The following is a 23,945-nucleotide window of genomic DNA, read 5'->3' on the forward strand; positions in this document are numbered from 1 at the left end:
AGAAGTGCCATGGCATCTGGTGCATCACGATAATTTATTACAATGCCAGTTTGATGAACTAAAGGTTCTCAGGGTATATGCAGCCACAAGCTATGTTGGTTATTTTTAGTCAGCACTTACATTGTTGACGCCCATGCCTCATGCTGAATGAATCAATAACAACCTACTACTTCTAATTTGTTGTCACACCATAAGAGTCATTTATTTCAATTTCCCAGAGTTCTGAGAATTGACCAAATGCAGCCCAACAGATTTCCCTCAAGATCTTCCACAAAGAAGAGAGCTTCTATGCAGCTTAAATGTCACCTGAGCTTTGTCCAGGCTGGAACAATCCAGGAAGTTAAGTCAGGCAAAAGGCTTGCCACTATTCCTGATCTCTCCACACAAGTCACAGAGTACCAATACTCACTACATTCTTCTCGTTGCAAGCATCGTTCAAAGATCAGTCCGTATTGAGAGTATGAGGAATTAGACTCCAATAAATTCACAACATGAAAACTTTGAGACAAGCAGTAATCATAATTTATCTCTATCTGCTTCTTATTTCACGCCGAGGAATAACAACTAAAATAATTCTAACAGAATCCAACTAACTAAGATAAAGTTGCTTATGAAACTACAGTTCTAACTTTTTTTAGAAGCCTCTGAAATTAGCAAATGATGCTGAGGTAGCACAGGTCGAATTCCTGAGTAGTAATGACTTCGTTACATTTGAAACTGCTGTATCTAGAGTCAGGCTGCTTGATGTGACATGTGTGGCCCCTCCCATTCTCCTTAAGATAAGCAATAGGCAACATCCATTGTGTGAGAACCTCATTGTTCACATGAGCTTTTGTCCTGGAAAACAGCTCCTGTTCATCAATATGATGCATTGTACTCTGATTTTCTACTTCTGTCTTCCTTTGTGGATATTCTTTTCTCCTCTGTGATTGCTTTTGCTTCTTAGACCATTACTCTAGTTGATGGTGCCAGGTTATCATTGGATCCTATCTCCCTCTCCAATAAGCCTGTGATTGATACTAATCTTCCTCATGGGACACATTTTATAGGATGCACAGTGGAAACCACTCTCTAAATCTTAGCTTTCTATGTGCTGACAATTTACAAGGTTGAACCTTATACACATTTCAGGAGGCTTAAGAGAAAATTTGAGAACCATGTAACCAGAGCCTCCAAAAGATCAGAAATGCCTTTCATATGCAGATGTTGTCAATCAGCAGTTCATGCAGTGCCCCCTATTTTTTTTCCTTTTTTTTTTTTCCTCCAGCCAATAAAATGTACATCTAGGTAGCTGATATTTGGGATACAGCCAATTCTAGAAGTCTAGCATGTATCATTTCTCCCTTCTGAGGAGAGTGATATTTCAATTACTCTAATGAAAGCTCTAACTTGCCATCAGTTCCATAAAAATAGAAAATTACTGTGGTAGCAAAACCCTCATAGAAGCAGAAAATTGTGTTATAAAAGAGCTGCATCTTTCCTAGCAAAGTGAGTCCTTGGGAATTCTTTTGTTATACAATGGTGCCCTCTCCATTCAACATATGATTTGGCATTGAAATATGACTTTTCTAGACCCAACAAAGTGTTTGTGAAGTTTCTGCATCTCCTGTGAAGCCTATACCTAAGAAGTATGCAGGTCAAGGGGGCCATCGTAATGCAATACTCACTTGCAAGGGTGCTGGATTCAGCATGTCCTGTAAATGAAGTCCTGCATTCAGAAGCTAAAAGGAACTCAGGGGACTCAAAGAACAACTAAATAATCAACTAATCAGCTTACAAGAAATTTGGAGGAAAGAATTGTTACTTACACTTCTGTATGGGCACGCTGTGAATCAAGAAAACATGGTTATGATACTGTTTTTTATATTTCAAGTAGAAAGTCTCATTAATATATAGAATTTCCGGTTCTGTTGGAACTTGTATTGTGCAAAATAAATATTCAGATCCTGAGCTGGTTTTGAATAACTGGATTTTGATCAAAATCTTATCATTACTTCTGAAAATGTGATGCCTTCACGATTGGCCCCTTTAAGATGATATCTTAGAGGCCTGTTTTTCTTCCTCTGACACTAGTACCTTTTGTTGGATAAAAATTCCCTAGCACCTTGGGGGTTGAGACTGAACTGCTCCCCTCTAAGATCCTATTCCTCACGATCTCAGAATGAAACATTGTTTGGAGTTAATAACCTTAATGAGGGTGATCAAGTTAAGACAGAATCTTTCAGGAGACCCTAGATCAATAAATGCATCCTGAAGAGAAGTGATAAGGGCACGAACAACACAGCCTAAAGGGCAAGCCCATGAAGCAGTGACCCAGTGAGCCACAGAGAAGGGCCTTGAAGAAATCAAACCTCCCAGCACCTTAGACTTAGGCTATTAGGGAAAGTACATTTCTGTCATTGACAATCCCTAGTCTTGTATTTTGTTACTATAACCCTAGCAAGTAAGGTGGTTGGGAGTTGCAACTGCATATAATAGAAACACACCTTTCTGGATAACTAACTTAAAGCTCTTTGCACACTGCTTGGGGATAGCTTTGCACCAAGTCACAATGATCCAGCTCTGCACAGACACGGTCTGGGCACCATCAGATGCTTTTCAACCCATCACACAAACAGTGCTACTGAGAACCAGGAGAAAATAACCCAATGAAGATGCTGACAAACCAGTCAAGTCAGAAAATCTGGAGCCATTTGTAATGGTGGGGTGACACAAGCTAACAGGGGAGACCTCGTAAAAGCAGACCTGCCATTCAGGACAGTCTCAGCAATGTTGGCACAGAAGGCAGCAGAAGCCTTTCAACTTAGGATTTAGGATGAACCTTTGATTTTGTGTCTGCTGCACTTCCTGATAGGATATTGACAAAGTACATGCAGAGAATACAGAGGCCAGGGGTGGAGAGGGGGAATGTCTGGCAGAAGTGAACCATTTTGGAGCTGACTAGCACAGCATGAGCCACAAAGCAGGTGGAAATATTTTTCACAAGACTGGAGGAGGAAAGTACTGTGAATAACATCGGCAGGTGTCCTGGACTGATGCTGGCCAAATGGGGTCATGTAGGTTTGTTTTCTTTTGCAACTTTAAATTCCAGACCCAGTTACATCTATTGGAGAGAGAGGACATGGAGAAAAGAGGTCACTGTTACAGAAACAGTTCTGAGAGACCTCAGGAAATAAACAAACTCACAAGCCCAAGGCAGTAACCAGATGACCACCTGGCTGATGTGGAAGTGGAAGCTGGAGGGCTTCTCAGAAGCCAGGACCATGCACCTTTACTCTTGTCACCCAGCTACAGAGTGAACCAGCTCCCCAGAGAACACTCATATTACTCCCATACTTCTCTTTCATTGCATTTTATTACAACGTATAATTCTTTACTGCTGCCATCATTTCTTTAAAATGTGTCTTCCCCATCAAACTATATGATAGTGGATAGAACGGTGGCTGATCTACTCTCAAGTGCCCCCACTATTTCATGTGGTGCCTAGCAAGAATTGACACTCAAATATTTGTTGAATGAGTAAATGAATAAGTTCCTGTTTATACTGCCTTCACTCTTTCAAGCATTCAGAGGCTCAGACCATTATGGGATGCTGTGGGATATATGAGGTGCCAAAAGCAGGAGACAGGGTCCTGCCAGGGGTAAAGAGAAAGGCTTGTGCCCTCTCCCAGTCTCTGGGCCTCAGATGGCAGGTGCTATGGTGCTGTTTGGGACAGCATCTCATATCTGACTGACACTGTTCATTCTGAAAGACCAAAAGAGAGCTCAACAGCAGCATCTGATTCTGGAAATTCCAGAAGGAACACCTTCTGCAGAAGGGAAAGGAGCCAGGGAACTGGCTGTGGAGTCTGGGCTAAGACAGGACCTGGGCAGGATGAGGAGCATTAGCCTTGCCTAACAAGACCTGACAGTCCATAGCACGCCTGCATCCCCAGCTGCTCAGTTCAAGAATGGAGGGAAGTTTGCTAACTTCCCACATCCACCTGTTACGCCCCATCTTTCTATGTTTCCCCAACACTGGGGAAGTCATCTCCCTGGCTCTTTGCCTCTCCCACTCTCTTCTGTCCCCTACCCCTGAATGCCAGCACTTTCTCTTTGTAGACTTTTTTCTGTCCTAGGCCTTGGGAGATGCTGCGAAAAAGCTATTGATTCTGATATCTTTCACCCCACCTGACCATCATTCCACTAAGGACGCTAAAATATTTAGTGTTTTACCAGTTACTGTTTTGACTGAAGGAAATAACATCATTATATCTGGCACACTTACTCTGTGGAGATCAGTTTTCTGGGGTACCTGAAATAGTCTTTAAAAGTAATGATGTAGATCAATTTTGATCAGGAACCTGGCCAAGAAAAATGTGGAATATGAGGTTTATATATATCCACAGTTAGATGCTGGGATAACCATGGAGCAAGGTGCTAATTATGAAGTAAGAAGAGCAATGGGGAATCAAATGGAGATGATACACTGAAGAAGAGAGTGAGAGAGCAGCTGAAGGAAGATGTAGTTTGCCAGTTCAAGCCCTCGCAGTTACGTCCAAGTCAGATGGACTACCTTAGGCTCCCTACCCGCTGCAGACAGTCTCCTCTGGCCTGCTAATGCCAGAAGCCACAAAACCTGTTTCTAGGTGGGAAACAGGTAAATACAGGTAAGTCAGTAGTTCTTATCCATGAGGAGGTTCAGATGTGTCCAGAACCAAGTTGAGGAAAAGCGTATCAAATTCTGAGATTTTTCTATTAGGAGACAGAATCACAAAATGGGAAGAGGGTTGGCTGAAGTTAGTACAGAATTTCTAGTATTGGCTTGGCCCTGACTCACTGGGTGGCTAGGGGCAAGCCTCGTCCTCTATCAGGACTTTGCTCATCAGGCCGGTTGATGCAGCTGTCTTCCTGCGGAGGATAATCCTGGATGATCTGATGAAGTAGAGGCCTCTGGCCTGTCATTTAGGAAAGAGGAGTGTCCTGCTCTAATCCTGTGAGAACTATGGCTTAGCCTGAGCTCTTCTTATGGTAATTTCCTCCTCATTTTTTCCAACCCTGCTATCTACATATAAGGGCACAACTTGGCCAACTGTATTTGAAATTGCTTTCTAAATGGCACACATCCTGAGCTGTTTTTGTGTAGAGCTGAGCTTAATTCATCTCAGAGGCCTACTGCTAGACTTGTCACTGACTTGCAGAGGTGTCACTGAGAGGGGCACAGGGGGCTAACCGTAGTGACTCCCCAGGACAAAGTAAACACAGCCTTGGTTCCATGTGCCAATGAGCAGCATAATAAGCAGAGCTCTGCAAAGTCAGCAAGAAGGGACAGCAGGTGACAGCACATAGATATGTTTTACTTGTTTATCAAATTTACTGTCCATCTTCCCAATTTATGTGTATCCTCCATGATGGTGAAGTTTCTTTCTGGTTGACCCACATTAGCATTCTTAGCATATAGCCCAGTTTCAGGACCAGAGCAGATTATTATAAAGTATTCTGTTGGATGCGTGAATGGGCAACTTAGGTACAAGTGATGTTCTGTGTAACACACTTTGGAATTTGTTTGGACTTGTCCCAAAAGGGATCAAGCTCAAGGCAGAGTGGGGATCCCAGACTGTAGGTGCAATGATTAGGATCGTCAGCCACCCAAGAATCCTTTTTCTTAGTTTGAATATCCCTATAGGTAACAGAAGATCCCCAGATGGCAGAGGTTCAGGAATTGCAGCGCTTACAGAAGAGCATCAATGACAATGACACTGAAGCAAGCAGTAGTTTGCAGCACCAGCTTGCAATGTGTAAGGCTCACAGAGCTTTTCATAGTCCCAGAACATAGTTTATTCCACAATATGTGCTCTCTCTCTCTCCCCATGATCACCTCCAGCAAAAGCCAGCACTGTCCTCTTCATGGAAGATAGATTGAAATGGGTAGACATTTCCTTACACCTATGACCCAGACCCAGCGGTCTGAATCTGGGAGAGAGGGCAAAGGTGTGCCTTTCCATTATTGTCTTCCATGGCTATTTACCAAATATTTACTGTATGTCAGACTCTATGGATAAGGTAGCATCCACAAAACAATCAGGATCTGTGAGGAGTGAGGGGAGGCATTGGCAAATCAGTCATCGTTGTATTATGTTTGGAGTCATTTGGGTTAGAGATTGAAATGTTGAACTTAGGTATTGATATTGGGGATGGAAAGAAGAAAACAGAGCTTGGAGAAATTCCAGGTGGAGCTTGGCATGCTGAATGCTGATTTGCTTGGGGTAGAGAAGGGAAAGAGTGCTTGTTGTGACTCCGAGATTTCTGGTTATGCATCCATGTAGAGAAAAGTGATGAATTTGGGGGAGATGGAAGATGGCTTTGGCTCCGGCTGTACTACTAGTATGAGGTTCAATGTGCTACCCGTGGGAAAATGTCATCAGGAAGTAGAATAACGTAATACTCAATATCATTTTTGAAGTGGAAGAGTTTTCATTGTTTAAATATTTTTTAAACCCCAGGAGCTGTTCTAAAAAAAAAATAATGTGTCCCCCTACGCTTCACAAAAGACTGACTTACAATTCTGGTATTCCTCCTAAGTGAATCTTATTTCTGAAACAAACAGCAGATCAGCCCTTATTGCCACTAAAAATGAACAGGGCCATACCAGTAGGGAATGCGGTCTGTCGGGCTCCATATTTAACAATGACTTCTTTCGGTGGCCTCTGCCCCGAGTCTCCCCTTGCCTCTGCACTGCCAACTGAGAAGGATATTTAGTCTTGTAGCCTCAAATTCTTTAACCCTTCCATGGCTCCTCAAAGCAAACCCTGAGTATCTCTGAAATTTCAGGCATGTACAGGAATAAAAACAAAAAAAGCAAGCTCCTTTGCTTCGCCTGACCGGAACAAAACAGTAAGCTGTGTTTCTTCAAAACTGAAATGAAATTTTTTAGTGAACTAGGTGCCCCATGACCAAGGAATAAACATCTTCATTAGAGTTGGAAAAATGCTAGAACCCCTTCCAATTTTCGAAAGATTAAAAGTGGCCCGTCATTCTCCACTAATAGGAAAATATAATAATCCTCTGAATGAAGCCTGAGCAATCAATTACAAAGAGGAAACCCAATTCCAGCAGCTTCAAAAATTCATGTATTCATTCATTCAATCAACGTATATTGAGCACTTTTCATAGCACTCTGTGGGGCAGTATATTAAACAAAGATAAAAAGCTGTTCCGCCTCCTAAGGACATGACACACAAAAGGTCAACTGTGGCTCAGTAATAATCACAGAATGTAAAGGGTTCTGCTAGTGCCACATGAACAGGAGATGGTTCCTGTACAGATCCACTCCTTGAATCCTTGCAGCCTAGGGAATATGTCCTCTCAATACCATTATTTTGTAGATGAGAAAACAAACAGGGAAACTGAGGAACTTTCCCACAGTCAACTGTTAGTAAGTGGTAGAATTTAGAAAGCAAGAAATCTTGGTTAAGGACATCTCTGTTGAGCTGGTGGTCTTAATATGAAACCTAGATTTGACAGTTGACTTCCAGTGGCTCTATCTGAGTCAGCCTGATGAACAACCAGAGGGAGATAAGTAACTGGTGAGGTGGGTATATATATTGATAATATGTAGTGGTCCAGTTTGGGGAATTTTGAGTTCTTAAGATAGATAAGCCACAAAGGGTCACTTTCAGCAATGTAGTTCTCCTTCTGTATGTGATAGAAAACAGAACAGGAACAGAAGCATCAGACCTATACTTTAAAAAGAATACGTGGTTGCTATACACTAGACACTTACTGTAAAGAGTGGCAAAAAGAGGTTTCCTGATTGGTTAACATAGTATTTGTATTAAATTGCCGCTGTCACAAATAGACCCCCTCCCCATTTATTTTTCCTGTTCAAATTATCACAAAAGCAGATGATTCTAATAACTCTCACCCAACCAATGATTCTAAGAAATTAATCTGCTTTCATTGCTTGGCAAGGCCACCATGACATGAGGATTCTTCTAAGTTCTCTGCCATCAGGAAGGGAGAGGGGCACCTGCTACTTGTGTCTTCCAATGACCTTTGACTCAATCCAACAGAGCAGAAAGTGTCACTCTAATGGAGACTAGATATGCAGTCCTAACTTGGTGGCCACTTCAAGCATGATTTACACTGTAGAAAGGAAGCATAAATTTTGATGGAATGATAATCAGTATTGTTATAACTGAGTAAAAAAAGAAAGCTTGTTAACTGTTTAGCAATAACTTTACATAGTCTAGCTCCTTACTTTGAAGCAAGTTAGTAAGGGATGAATTTAATGAGCAAATGAGGCTTAAAATAATGTAAGCACAAGCCCTGTTAGCACAAAATCTTATTTGTCTAAATTATTTTTGAAAGTTCCAAATTGATTTCATATGTTCCCCCTAAGTGAACAAAGCTTAATTTAAGCTTTTCTTGATGGTTTAGGATTGCCACTGTGAATGTCATTTATTATAATGTAGGGTGTTGTATTCCAGTGGCTTTTGAGTGGCACAAAAATATTTGTTCTAGCACTGAATGCCTCCCCAATTCTAGGCAGTTTCCCTAGAACTGTAAAGTCAACTGCAGTTTAACTTTATAGTTCCTGCATTTTCTCAGGGCTTCTGCTGTATATGTTTCTCAACACTTTCTAATGTCTCCTGATATTTTGATCTACTAGTCCTTCCCCTCTGTAGCTTTTCATTCTTCTTCCTTTCAGACTCTCCAGTGTCCTTCTGTTTTCACACCTTACATTCATTTGTTTAATGTCTTATATTGGAAAGAACATACACATGCTTGGAAGTGTCATTGGCCTACGTGCCAATACAAGCTGTCCCAAAAACTCCACAACCTTTAACTGTAATACCTCTGAAACACTCTTTTCTCAAACACAAGCCAAGAACTTAACATGTGCCTTGCAGATTTGCTTTAGAATTAACTGAGGTAGAGACCCAAGAGGTCAGAATAAGGTAAGGACAGACTTTTTTATTATTATTTTTTACAGTCTTGACATAGTTAGGGCATAAAGGTTCAAGCACTACAGGAAGATGGGCAAGACAATTAGTTCTGTATTGTTTCCTTAATATATATGATGTAAAAGGGGATTTTAAGGGAGAAGCCCCACCCAGTCTCCCACCCACCCCAAGTCCCTGATGTGGGGCATGCTCCGAGAGTGGGTCTTGCTCAAGTGGTTTTGATAGTTCACCAGTTATGAATTGCTGCCACTCCCACCACTCCAAGCACAATGCAGTCGTTGGAGAATCCACTGATTGACATAGTCCATCATAGAGTCTCTGTTTGTCCAGTATTTTCAATGCCAACATATAGCTGAGGTGGTTGATTGACTTGTTCTGTCCTCTGTATTTTGATGGTTAGCGTTCTGAGTCTGGAAGCTCAATTGGGGAGATCCCCAGAGAAACTTTGTCTGCAGTGTTCCCAGACCACATTCTTGTATGTACTAGCAAGCAAAGGGCCCAGCACAGTCCATTGCCTTGATCAGCTGGTGGTTGCAGTTGCTGGGTTGGTTCTGTTTCTAGCCCTGTCTTCCACTGGAACCAATGGGTGTTACAGTCCAGCCTGGTTCTGCCCAGCACATACTTGGCCCTCACATAAACCAGGGGGAGATGCAGCCTAGTTGGAGCAACCCACAATAATCCCCTACCCTGGTTTGCCAATATGTGTGGCAGACTAGTTCAGTCTGTCCCATACCCTTCTGCTCTCATACATGTCAATGGGTATTAAAATCTTGTTCCATCTAACCAGCTCAACTATCCAGCCCTCACGAATGTTGTTGGGTGTCTCTGTCTAGCCAACCCAGCCCCTGTCCTAGTTTTCATACCCTTCTGTGAGAGTGGTAACCTAAGAGGGAGGAGCCCACTATTTCCCTCCCAGGTTGGTCTCTCTCACTTCCAGATTATGCACTCTCCAAGTAGTTCCGTGGTTTAACTTGACAGAATTAGCCCCCAGTGCCAGCCTCTGCCAGCTGATGCTGTGGCTAAGCCCAAACAACCCTCACCCTCTCTAATTTATGCATGAACCCGTAGGAATAATCAGCCCAGCCTGCTTTTTCCCTGATCTGGTCCACATGAGGCGCACAGGTGCTGTAGCCCTGCTTAGTCTGGTCTGCCCCCATCCCAGCCCATGCTTTCCAGTGGAAGTAGCTGTCCAGCAAGGGGACCCTCCCTTATTCCCCCTGCCGGCTCTGCCCCCTCCCTTCCTGGTTCTTGTGCTGGTTGGGTGCTGCTGTCACATCCAGTACAGGTAACCTCACCTTGGCATTCTGTGTTGTGTACTGCTTTTATTGCAACCGAACCTGGCTCGACCCACCCTCTGTTCTGGCATTCGGATTTGCCAGTGGATGACGTGAACTGATTCAGCCTGGTCTGCCCCCGACCCACACCAAATGTATGCCAGTGGGAAATTTTTCATGGCCTCTTCTGGGCTGTTTCTTATCATGCTTCTTGCTCTTACTTGCAGGGTCTGTGTCCTGCCAGAGGAGTTGCCCAGGCTCCTCCATCAGAACCCCTCCCAAGGCCACATTATGCGCCTACCAGGGGGTCCATGAGCCAGCACTACTCAGTTCACCTTCTATCCTAGCAGGAAAAGTGGCTTTTCCTGACTGGCCTTCAACCCAATCTGGTTCTTGATGTTGGATGTTTCAGCCCAGCCATGGCTCGTCCATACCCACATATAGCTCATATATGGCTCAGGAGGGGTTAAGACCTAGACTAGTCCATTCCACATCTACCCTGGTCCTCCTGGACACCAGACGGTGTTGGGGTCTGGCCCGGCCTGGTGCATCTTGTCACAGTCCACACTTGTGCCAAGAGAGATGACAATTGTATTCTGATGAGAATGCAGCCCCTTTCCAGCATGTGCACCCCTTGGAGGGAACTTCAACCCAGTTAGGGTGTCCCCTTAGCTCCCCAACTGGGCCTGTTCCTAGCCAGTGTTCAGCATGCCAGTGGTTGCTCTGACTCAGCTTAGCTCAGCCCCTCACCTGTCCCGACCTTTGCCTTAGACACTGTGGCTTAGCATCCGTGGCTCACGCAGACCACTTGGTGCAAGAACCTAACTGGGCATGTCCTGTGCTCCATCCTGGTTTCCAATCTTAGTTGTGGGCTAAGGTTTGCTTGGTACTGTCTGGTGTGCCCGTTCTATCACCTTTTCATATGTTGGTGCTACTTTGCCCAACTTGTCCGATCCCCAGGTCCAGACCACCTGTTCACTAGTGGGAGCTATAACTCACCAGAGAAGCTTCCCAAGTTTCTCCCCCTGATCCCCTCCCAGACCCAGTTCTCATACATGCCACTGGGCTTTAGGCCAGTGCCCGGCACAGTCCAGCCTTCCCCTTGGCCGTGCATGAGCTGGTGAATGTTGCAGTCCGGCCCAACCCACATCCCACTCAGGATGCACACTCGAGCGCCGCTGCCCCGACTAGTCCAGATTGCCATCAGTTCTCCAATCTGTGATCAATGGCAGGCTCCCTGGTCACACCTAGTTTAGTCCACCACTGCTCCATCTCTTAATGTAACCCATGGGGCTAGAATTTCCATAGGGTTTGGCCCACACATCCTCCATAGAATCTTCCCCCAGATACGGTTCTCTAGCATGTTTGTTAATGTCATGGCCCTGCTTAATGTAACCGATCTCCACTGGGTCAGTTCTGTTTCCAGCCCTGTCATCTACTTGGACCAATGTGTATTGTTGTCCAGCTCAATCCTACCCACTTCATACTCGGTCCTCACACAAATCAGTGGGAACTGCAGCCTAGTTGAGCCGACTCCCCATTACCCCCACCAGTCCTGCTCCCTTCCCTAGTTCCCATGCACACGAGAATGTACCGCAGGCTTGTTCAGTCTGTCCCACCTCCCATTAAGCTCTGGTACTTGTCAATGGGCATTGAAGCCTAGTTCGACCCAACCAGCCCAATATCCAGCCCACACACATACTGGCAGGTGCCTTTCTGTTTAGCAACTCTGCCCCGTCCTGGTTTTCTTGCCATCCACAAGGGAGGTGCCTACTATCTCCCTACTAGGTCACTCCAACTTTTGGATTAAGCACTCTCCAGGTGGTTCTGGTATTTAACTTAACAGAATTTGCCCCTGTTGCCAGTCTCTGCCATCAGATGATGTGACAAAGCCCTACCAATCCTTGCGCACTCTAACTTTGCTTGCACCATTCAGAACATTTAGCCCAATCAGGCTCTTCCCCAATCTAGCTCACATGAGACCCACAGGTGTTCCCCTCACTTGTCTCAACCTTTGCCTTCAATGCTGTGGCATAGTATCCCTGCCTTCTGTAGATCAGTTGTTGTAAGAGCCTGGGTTGGAATGACATGTGCTCTATCCTGATTTCTATTCTTTTTATTTTGAGTTGAAATTTGTTTGGCCCTGCCCAGTCTGCCCCCTTCCAGTTGCAGCTTGGCCCACTCCACATCCTGTTTTAGGATGCACCTTCGTGTGATGCTGCCTTGACCTGCCCAGAATGCCATTGGTTCCTTTACTCATAAGTGATGGCAGGTGCCATGGTCACTCTTAGCTTAGCCCATTGCCACCCCAACTCACAAGCTAACCTGTGGGACTTTTATTTCCACAGGGTTAGGTCCACACTTCCCCCATAGAGTTTATCCCCAGATCAAATTTTCTTATGTGCTGGTAAGTGTTTTGACCCTACCAAATGTGACCAGTCCACTGTTCCACCACCCAGTCGTTATGGTGCCCAGCTAGACAGGCCCCCATCCATAGCTTTGGTGTGGACCAGTGTGTGGCAGTCAGTGAATTCTATGCTAATAGCCATTCTCAGGATTCCTAATTTGGCTGGTGTTTCAGTCTGGCTCAAATAGATCTTATGGATTCTCCCCTTCAAACCTTCATGTCTCAGTCCCACTCTTGCCCTAAAGTTTCATGACCTGGTTACTGGGAATCACCAGGAATTCATGTCTCACCTACACTAAAGCTGGCCTTATTCATGGGTGTCCCTAAGCAGCTATTTCACATCATGAAAACCCCAGAGCTTGCCGCTGGGCGGCCAGCAAGCAGAGCCTGGCACCATTCAGTGCGCTGCCAAGTCCTGAGTCCTGAGTCCCTAGTCTTGGATCCCACCCAGCAGGGGCACCTCCCACAACTGCCATGAGGACAGACTTAAAAGGAAAGAAAATAACTAGGCAGAGTGAAGCAAAGAGGGTACATTCAGGATATAGGAGAGGACAGACCAATGGCAGAAGGGCACCTGGAGACTAATGGACAAAGGAAAGCAGTGGAGATAATGGTGTGGTGTTTCAGTGACCAGATATGCCACCAGCATTCAATGAGTGGCAATTGGAACTCCACCAGTGGCCGGAACTCCACCAGCAACAAGGTGTGAGGGAGAGTTCACTGGAAGCTCAGGAGGTGAACCCAGACAAAGAACTGCCTGTCCTGCTGGTTTGTTTGATCTGACCAGGAGCAGATCCCAAAATGCTGGTGTGGGAACAGGGTGGATGTCACTGCCCAGAAACCCCAGTAGAGCCACTTCAGGTGCCATCTTGTGCAGGGAGGCAATGGCTATGGGACAGAACTGTGCATGCACTGAGCTGGGTGCAAACTCATTTCTGGCTAAGTGCATTGTAATGGTATGGCATCCTACAGGTTATACCTCAAATAGGTCCAGAAAGCCCCAGACCTAAGAGCCAGCAGGTCCAGAGCACCACAAGTAGCACATAAGACATCATTTTGTACAGTGTGGCAAAGGCTTTGAGACTGAAGGGAGAAGAGGGAGCTGTATATGTGCTGAACTGTAAGTGAACTCACTGAGTTTAGTGCATTGCACTGGTCCCACATCAAAAATAATACCAACTTTGGCATCTTACAACTCAAAATAGGTCCATGTGACCCTAAAACCTAACAGCCAGCAGGCCCCACAAAGATCAACACCACCAATAACCTAGCTATCTAGGACACCTGGAAACTGCTCAAACCAGAACTGGCAGAAAGCTTGCACAGACAATGGTGCAGCCAGAGCACAGGATCATAGCTGACGGAGAGTGGTGAGCAAGGAACTAGGGCTATGGAGACCTTAGATGAAGTCTAACATAAGAGTCCAAAACTGAAACTAACTGCAGGGAGTGGCTCAAGTGACTGTAAACAAAGAACTGTGTAACAACCAAAATAGGTAAAATCCAACTGTAGACCTGTGGTTGACACAGCTTAGAAACCAGTCCTCAGAAGACTCTGCTAATCTAAAGTACAATGACCAAGAGCAAAAAAAGAAACAACAGCACAATGAGTGTTACTGAAAAGTCCCCTGCGAAGGAGCAAAAGCCTTCGTCAACCTCAGAGTTAACTAAGGAATACATTAGAAAATGGGAGATACAGAATCCAGGAAACGCATTATAAAGTTTTTATCAACAATGAGAAGCATGTAAAAGGAGTTCAAGGAATTTAAGGAATATGTCACACAGGAAATAGCAACACTGAAACAAAATCAAGCTGAATTATTGGATATGAAGAAAGCAATAGAGCAAATTAAAAATTCAATGGAAAGTCTGCAAAATAGAATGAATAAGGCAAAAGAATCTTAGAATTGGAAGATATTTCTTGTCACCATGGAGAAACAATCAAGAAGCTGGAAGCAAAGCTGGGTCAAATAAAAAAAAAAAAAACACTCAAGAATTGAAAGAAGCTATGAAAAAGCCAAATACAAGGATTGTGGGAGTTCCAGAAGGTACAGAAGGAGAGACCGGGATTAAAAATGTATTCAATGAAATAATAAAGGAAAATTTCCCTATTCTGGACCAAAAAATGGGGAAACAACGTCCAGGAGGGGCATAGAACTCTCAACAGTCTTGATTAAAAGTGATCTTCACCAGGACACATGATAATCAAGCTCTCTTCAATTGAGCATAAGTAAAAGATCCTTAAATGTGCATGTGGAAAAAAAAATCTGACATGTAGAGGAATGCCAATTAAACTCACAGGAGGCCTCTCACAGGAAAGTCTACAGGCCAGAAAAAAATGGAGCAACATATTACAGATTCTAAAAAAAAAAAAAAATAATAAAAAATTTGTCAGCCCAGAATCACATACCCAACAAAGCTTTCTTTTGTCTTTGAAAATGAAATAAAATACTTCCACAATAAAATAAAAGTTAGAAGAATATGCCTCTTCCATATCTGCTCTACAAATGATACTTCAAGATGTTCTCTTGACAAAGAAGAGGAATAGCACCCACCAAAACCAAAGGCACATGTGAAAGACAGCCAGTAAAATAACAACAGAAGACTAAATCAATGAACAACCCATTGCTAAAATTACAGGATCAAATTGTCACCTATTTATAACTAAGCCTGAATGTAAATGGCTTAAGCTCAATCAAAACTCATAGATTAGTAGACTGGATTAAAAAAAAAAAACAAAACCCATCTATTTGTTGCCTACAGGAGAAACATTTCACCAATAAAAATCAGCAGAAACTGTATGGATTTTGATTTTTGTTGTTAGTTTCATCTCATCAGAACACTTTCATCTGATTAAATTCCTCAATGACTCATAGATCATACAGTAGCATTGTTTTCTTCAAGAAGGTTCTTGATTTTCTTCTTCGTTTCTTCAGTGACACATTAGTCATTCAGTAGCATGTTATTTAACCTCATGGTGTTATTACTTTATTTTTTCTTCCTGTTGTTGATTGTGTTTTGTGGCTTTTCATTTAAGGTGGTGTATAGTAGCTGTGTAATGGAGACTCTCATATCTAGCAGCATGTAATTTTACTTCATGGCATTGTAAATTTCTGTTTTTCTTCCTATTGTTGATTTTATACTGTGGCTTTTCATTTAAGGGGATGTACAGTAACTGAAATGGGGACTAACATATTCAGATGCGGGGATACAGTGCAGCATGCATCTCTGCTTTCAAATCAAGAATGGACTCCCAATGAAACTGTTTACTATATGACAACAGGATGCTGGACTCTCTGCCATTGTCCATGCACATAATGATGGACATATGACTATATATGAAGAATTATACTTTAGTAATGCTAAAGGGAACTTGACAGGGGTGGGAGAAATTGGGGAGGGGATAAGGGAAATCCCAGGGACCTATGGAACTGTATCACAAAATGTTATTAATAATAAAAGATTTTAAGTAAAAAAAATTCTTTACTGACTCATAGATCATACAGTAACATCATTTTCTTCAAGAAGGTTCTTGATTTTCTTTTTCATTTATTCAGTGACACAGTAGCCATTCAGTATCATGTTTTTGTAATTTCATGTAAATTCATTGTAAATTTCTTTTTTTTTTCTTCCTGTTTGTTTTGTTTTGTGGCTTTTCTCTTGGGGGTATTTATAGTGACTGTGTAGTGGAGGCTGTCATGTCCAAATGTGAGGATACGGTGCAGTGTGCATCCCTACTTCCAGACTGAGGATGGACTCCCAATGAGACTGTTGGATGTGCCATGAGACAATGGGATGCTGGAATCCCTGCCATTGTCTGTGCATGCATTGATGGACTTACATCTGTTTATGAGGAATTATACTGTTGTAATGATATATGACTTGACTAGGGGGTAGGGAAAATCCCAGGGCCTATGGAACTGAACCATAAAAATATTAATAATAATTTTAAAAATGAAATGAGAAGTTCTTTCACACTAAACAAATTAGCCAAGATAATAATAATAGTAATAATAAAAGCTAAAAAAAAAACTGATGGTCATTATTGTTACTCTAGCACCCATGAGACCTGGTTTTGGCACTGTCAGTGAAAAGAGAAATGACCCACTGGACCCAGGGAGTTGGATACCAGATCTAGACAAAGGAAGAACTTGAATAAAAGGAGACATTTCCAAGGAGGAGGTGGCTGAAGCCAAGATATTGGGATCCTGAGAGTTTCCAAGATGCTAGGGATCTGTTAATGTGCTTGAGCAGAATCAAAAGAAAGACCTAATGTAAACAGATGAAACTGAAACAGGACAAACAAGAAAAGAAGATTGATTTGAGATGCTTCCATGTTTCTCAAAAGAAAAAAGTGACAGGCAGCAGAGAGGTGGAGTTCTAAACCAGGAAACTCTCCTAAGCAATCCATCGATCTACCTTCCCTCTTGGAGGATCTTGGATGCCTCTGTCTGTTCTTGCCAGCACTCTGCTTCCTTGTATTTCACAACCCCTTGCCAAGTCTAGATGTATCCAGAGGAATGAAGGCAGTTTTGTACTGGGCAGCTTGCCCAAGAGTTTCCATTACATAAACAGTAGGTGCTTAGTAACTATGTGTTGAGCAAACGAAAAGAGAAAGGAAGAAAATGTGATTTTTCACTAATACAGCATAAGCTCTTCTATTGCCCAGAGGATACATCATGTTTAGCAATCTTAAAGCAGGTGGCAAAGTACCTCCCCAGTGTGTACATCACAGCTAATTTCAATCAATGGTCAGCAAATGAGTAGCCTGTGCCTTTGTCGGAAATCCTGCTCCTGGCCTCATGTTTTATTTATTTAACTAATGGCTGCCTTGGTAGTAGCTCATCAGGATGGAGTTTACTGAGCTTGGCAAAGCAAAAGTTTATGAATTTGTTTACTCATATGTTTCCTGCTGGGGTGCTGAGTTGTTATTCTGGCTGCAGATGACCATTCTTATCCTCCCAAAGCCCCTAAAGTAGGCAGCTCGATAAACAAAGCGTCAGCTTGAGAAACAACATGTCAACACTGACACAATCTGGTTATTTGCTGCTTGGCGATAGTCAATGTCCAAAGCCTCACATAATGACTCATTCTGGAAACATTCCTCCTGACATAAAAGGAATAGAAGTGAGGTTATAGTATAATTTGGCTTAGTTTTGCTACCTAACCTTCTGTGAGAAAAACAAGTATTTGCCTCCAAATTTAGTTTCGTTTCCTCTTCCCCCCCACAACCCCTTTGGATAAATTCATCTTTTAATCGCCAATCAGGCAAATCAAATGAAAATGGGGGCCTGGTGCGATAGCATAGTGGATAAAGGCCTCGCCTTGCACACGCCAGGATCCCATAGGAGCTCCAGTTCTAATTCCAGCAGCCCTGCTTCCCATCCAGCTCCCTGCTTCTGACCTGGGAAAGCAGTCGAGGATGGCCCAAAGCCTTGAGACTTGCATCCATGTGGGATACCCAGAAGAGGCTCTTTGCTCATCTCCAGCCATTGCAGCCACTTGTGGAGTGAACCATCGGATGGAAGATCTTCCTCTCGGTCTCTCCTCCTCTCTGTATATCTGCCTTTTCAATAAAAATAAATACATCTTTTTAAAAAATCAAAATGGGATGACTCTCCCCTGTCTTAATTAATTTAGTTACTTGTGCAGCAGATATTTAGTGAGTACCCACTGTGTATACGGCTCGGGGGGTACTGTGGTGACCTAAGCCTAAAATGAGCATGAACCAAGTTCTTCAGAATGTTGCAGTTTTGTATAGAAAACAGACGTTCAATCAATCGTTGCAGAGACAATGAGAATTACTGAGGCAGCAATGGGGTGGGAAAGGCGTTGGGGGAAGCAGCTTACAGGCTGACAGAAACAATTAACCAACAGAGAAACGTGAGTAAGTGAGTGACTGGACCAGTGTAGTAGATGATTTAAGAGGATTGCTTTTATCTTTGTAACAAACCATAACAATACCTGTATAGCCACTCCTTATTGAATGTCTTTCATAGCCACTTAGCAGATGAGGAAACTGAGGCTGAGAATGTGCAGCCACATACCAAGAAGTAACTGTACTGTGATTTCAACCCAAGCCTGGCTCCTCTTTATATTTTAACACCACACATTTAATGTTCTGATCATTTACTTTCTTCCTCATTTGGTCAGCAGAAACCAGTTTTTTCCTTCACTTAATTCAGTTAATTTGGAATTCTAGGTTCTCATCATTATCTTGTCTTTGACAATCAATTCTCTGTTATGTTTCTAGATTTGGGGCCATGCTGTCTTTATGCTTGGGCCCTTTCAAATGCAGCAGAGGCCAACAAAGTCAATTTTGTGGAATCGGGCTTGTCTGGTCACATTTAATATCACCTTCCTCTAATGAAAATACAGCTTTCTGTTTGTCTTAATGAGCACAGGAGGCCTTTGTGTCCAATCTCTTCCTGGAGGAGGTAATTGCACATGAGTGACCTTTGATGAAAATCACATCAGGGAGCTATTTGATGACAACAAGGTGAGCCAGTGCAAAGCCTCTAGCCACATGCCAGCATTCCAGAGGAAACTAGCCTTGGGAGCAGCATTTCCATTAACAACACCTCCACACCCCTGTTGGACAGAGCAAAATCAGCTACCCCCCTCCCCCCAAAAAATACCAGTGATGTAGTAAGATATCTCTTTAACTTCCTACCCCCTTTTGTTCTTGTTTTTTGCATTTACTTACATTAATTGAACAAATTTCACATATTTTGCAGTGTAGATTTAAGAGCATAGTAGTACTTTCTCTTGCCTGCATTCCACACTAATCTATCTTCCTATCTTCCTTTCTCATTTTCTTTCTTCCTTTCCTTATTTATTTTTTTTCTTCCTTGCCTCCTTCCTTCCTTCCTTTCTTTTCCTTGCTTTTACAATGCCATACTTTCATTTCACTTCAAAATCACAGGCTTAACACTCCAGTAGTCAACGATATTAACAAATAGCAACTAGAAATTTAAAAGCAAACTGCTACTCGTACTCAGGAGTATAGATAAAGAATGCAAACAATAACCAAATCACTTATAAAGGTTACATTTTTATTGTATTCTATGTATTAGTTGTCATAGATCATATGATGGTTATGTTTTAGGGCAATGGTTCACAATTGCATCCATTTGGTTGCAAAGGCAAGATTTTGTTCTTTTTTTATAGCTAAGCAATATTCAATAGCATATTTGTAACACTTTTTCTTTTCAGCTAAGTTATCCATTAATGGGTATCTGGGTTGATTCCACATTGTAGGTATTATGATTTGTACTCCTATAAACATAGAAAGTATGGATAACTCTCATTCGCTGGTTTCACTTCATTTGGATGAATTCTCAGTAGTGGAATGACTGGTTTATGGCATATCTATTTTCAGATCTCTGCAGCAACTCCATACTGACTTCCATAATGATTGTACAAGTTTACATTCTCACCCAACAGTGGATTGGAGTGGCTTTTTCCCCAATCCTTATCAATATTTGTCGTTTACTGATTTCTGTTTGATAATCATTTTAACCATCGTTAGATGAAACTTCATTGTGTTATTTATTTACATAGCTGATAGCTAGTAAATCTGAGCATTTTCTCTTGTGTCTAACCTCTTTTTCACTTGCTACATGTCATACACCTGTGTACCATCCCTGTCCCCATGGCCCTCCCATTTTATTGGCAGCCCATAAATAATAATAATAATAAATGCTAAGTCATTGAGGCTTGGGTTTCATGACAGTTACTTGAGCCTTGATTTCCTCATCTGATAAAGTGAATGGCAGAATCTAATTCTCAGGATTGGTTTACACAGTGCCTGGCGTGTTATGAGAACACATCGCTGGCATTTGGAGTAATGATGTCTTGTTTTAGATTAAATAGAAAAGACAGTCAGGGATAGCCTTTTCGAACTTGAGACCTAAGAGATGGAAAAGAGGACAAGCGTATGTATACCTGGAGAAAAGACTGGAGATCACACAATTCATTTTAGTGTCTTTTGAATAACTTCCATATCCCCCTGAGCTTCAGTTTCTTACATAAAACAAAGTTCCTAGCCTGACCAAGGGATTTTCAACCTTGACAATGCATCCAAATTCTTAAGGACTCATGAAATGCGAAGAACTGGATCAATCGCAAAACTGCTGTTGAAGGAGATCTGGAGTGAGCCCTGAGAATTTGTGTTTCTAGCAAGTTCTTTCACTATTGCTGCTTTCCTGGGAACCACACTGTGAGAATTACTAAGTCATGTCTGAGATAACTACTGCCAGAGTACTGTGAGAGTTACAAGAGTCAATAGGCAGTTTAAAAAGGTCTCTGTGGGAATAAAGGTGTTTGTATGAAATCTGACATCATCTGATTAGACAAATGACATTGCCTTCAAGAAAATGCAGATTGATAGGGAACACAATGAGTTCCATACACATAGGTAACATCTTATCAGAGCACAGAACAAAGCATATGTTTCAAATGCTTAGCAACTGATCAGATAGACATAACCCACCTTAATTGGTCAGGTCAACAATCTTTCTCAACTCACATCTCTCAAATGGTTGACAGGTAACATGTCAAGAGCTATGACTGCTATACAAGAGACATAAAAAAGCAGAACTCTGAGCCCAGCTAGAGTCCTCCCCTTGCATGTGCTGGGATCCCATATGGGTGCTGGTTTCACGTCTCAGCAGCTCTACTTCTCATCCAGCTCCCTGATTGTAGCCTGGGAAAGCATTAATGGATGGCCCAAGGCCTTGGAACCCTGCACCCTCATAGGAGACCCAGAAGAAACTCCTGGCTGCTGGCTTCATATTGGCTCAGCTCTGGCTGTTTTGGCCATTTGGGGAGTGAATCAGCAGACGGATCTTTCTCTCTGTCTCTCCTCCTCTCTGTATACCTGACTTTCCAATAAAAATGAATAAATCTCACCCCCCCAAAAAAAACAGAACACTGATGTACTGAAACTATGCAAAATAATGATCAACTGATAGGCAGTACTTACAATAGGCTTCCTCCTTTGAGGACTACTCCTGGCAAACCCAAGATTGTTTCTCAGTAAAACCTACATTCACTTATTTTGCTCAATCTACCTTACTGTCTGCATTGCAATTCCTCATTGTCATTAGACAAAGAATAGGTACCAAATTCCTGTAAAAATTCAGCCAGGTAAATGAATTAATTAATCTTAATTAGGAAATCTGATTACAATACTAACATATTCACAGCAGCTGCTCATTTTGGTTTTCCCTTTGGATCTCCCTCTTCACACTTAGGCATGAGGGTTAAATAGCCCTTCTTTCCTTCTATTCTCCACACGAGACTACCCACCACCCTCTGCTTCATTATTTCAATTCAGCCAAGATTCTTGAAGAAGCCAGATAAATGTTGCACTCAGGGTTTGATAGATTCACCTGCTTTTAGGATAGCTATTTTGGCATGGAAGATGAGGCATACAGATGAAATTAGAAACCCATGAAAAGGCATTCAACATTATTAGTCATTAGAAAAATGCTATCAAAAGCACAATGCGATATTTCTTACTCGTAATAATGACTAGCACTAAAAAGAAACAATTAGAAGCATTGACAAGGATGTAGAGAAACAAACACGCATTGTGATTTGGCAATATAAAATGATATAGACAATTGGTAAAGCAGCTTGGAAATTCCTCAAAAATGTTAAGCAAAATTATCAAATGACTAAGTTCTTCTTTTTAAAAAATTATTTATTTATTTATTTATTTTATTGCCTGATGCAGTTCTATAGGCTATGGGTGCCGGAGTCCAGCTCCAGCTGAGTTCGGAACTCGCGAAGGGTGCGTGGATGAGGCGCAAAGAAAAAGAGAGAAAGAGACGGACCACTAGTAACTCTTCATCATCATAATGGACTACGCACAAAAGCTGTCCGCTTTATTTATACAAAATCAGTCAAACTCTGGCTCAGACTTTTTACGTCATGGTCAAGTGGGTGTTTCCAAAGATAACTCTGCCATTTGTTTCACCTAAGGCTAGGATGTTAACCACCTGGTGCCTGGCTAGGAAAAGGTTTTCAATAGATGATGCATATCAGTCAGTAGCACATTCCTACCACAATTACTTTACAGCTAGGTTTTGAGACAGTCAAGGAAGGAAGGGACCTAAAAGATCAAAGAAAGAGGGAAAGAATAGATTCCACTACACCTGGAGACAGAACACCTTTGATTAGCATAGGATCAAAAGGGGAGTTAGCACCCTTGATTAGCATATTGCCACAGGATGCAGCCCTAACAGCGATAATAGCTCTTTGGCTAAAAACGGCACCAGCAACATTAGCTTCTAAGTTCCTATTGATATTTAACAGTAACTCCGCAGAGGCAGACAATGCCTAAATAGATTACAGAATACTCAGCAGGGTTGTCCGGTGTCCATGCAAAGGGAGGCAGAGCTGCATTCAGGTGTTGTAGAGACACCCACCGGGCCTTGCCACACAGCGGGAAGTTCCTTGCAACCTTGCCTGCAATGGAGCCATGCTCTTCACACCTTCCTGTCTTCCACCCCCATCACACGGACTCCAGCATATGGAATTTCCCTTCCCTCCTCCTCAAATCTCCACCCCTACTAATTTCTCCCATGTCCTAACAATAGTATAGTCCTTCATAATCAGTCATAAGTACATCATCCTGCTTTTTAAATGTATCCTGACATTGTGGACATGGATATTGGCAGAGTTCAGCATCCTGTTATGACTAACAATTCTATACTTCAGTGTACACTCAAGAAATATGAGCACACGTCTCAACACAAAATCCTGTATGTGAATCATTGTAATGCCATTATTCATAACAGCCTAAACATGGAAACAAACCAAATGCCTATCAGATGAACGGATTAACAAAATGTGGTATATCAATAAATGTAATATTATAGTAATAAAAGGAGACAAAGTACTGTTCCATGCCACTGAATGGATAGAATTGAAATAATTCTAAGCTAAATAAACTAGAGAGAAACGACAATATAGTAATTCCCAGTTACTCACTGGCTATGCATTTCAAGATTCCAATGAGAAGCCGAAAGATGAGAATGTACCAAATTTTTTATAGACTATGCTTTTTCCTATACATGTAAGAATGTTCTTATGGTAAAGTTTAGTTTGCAAATTAGGCATAGTAAAAGATTAACAGTGAAATAGAAAAACAACAATAATAACACACTGTACTAAAACTCATGTAATCTCTTCCTAAAAATGCCCTCTTTTTCAGGAAAAAAAAAATGATCCGTCTCTTCATGATGTGAGATAAAACAATGCCTATCAATCTGAAAACCTAGACAGTGTAGGTAACATAAGCAGAATGAAT

The 23,945-nt window shown here is 42.2% G+C and overlaps 1 protein-coding gene across 2 annotated transcripts in view; it reads left to right on the forward strand.

Annotated features, from left to right (window-relative positions):
- Nucleotides 1-23,945, forward strand: part of ST6GALNAC5 (ST6 N-acetylgalactosaminide alpha-2,6-sialyltransferase 5) — a 173,818-nt gene that overhangs the window by 118,938 nt on the left and 30,935 nt on the right. The gene's annotated exons all lie outside the window — the stretch shown is intronic.

Source organism: Ochotona curzoniae, unplaced genomic scaffold, assembly GCF_017591425.1.
Source record: "Ochotona curzoniae isolate NIBS_2020 unplaced genomic scaffold, NIBS_Ocur_1.0 contig_4612, whole genome shotgun sequence".
In the NCBI taxonomy this organism is placed as follows: Eukaryota; Metazoa; Chordata; class Mammalia; order Lagomorpha; family Ochotonidae; genus Ochotona; species Ochotona curzoniae.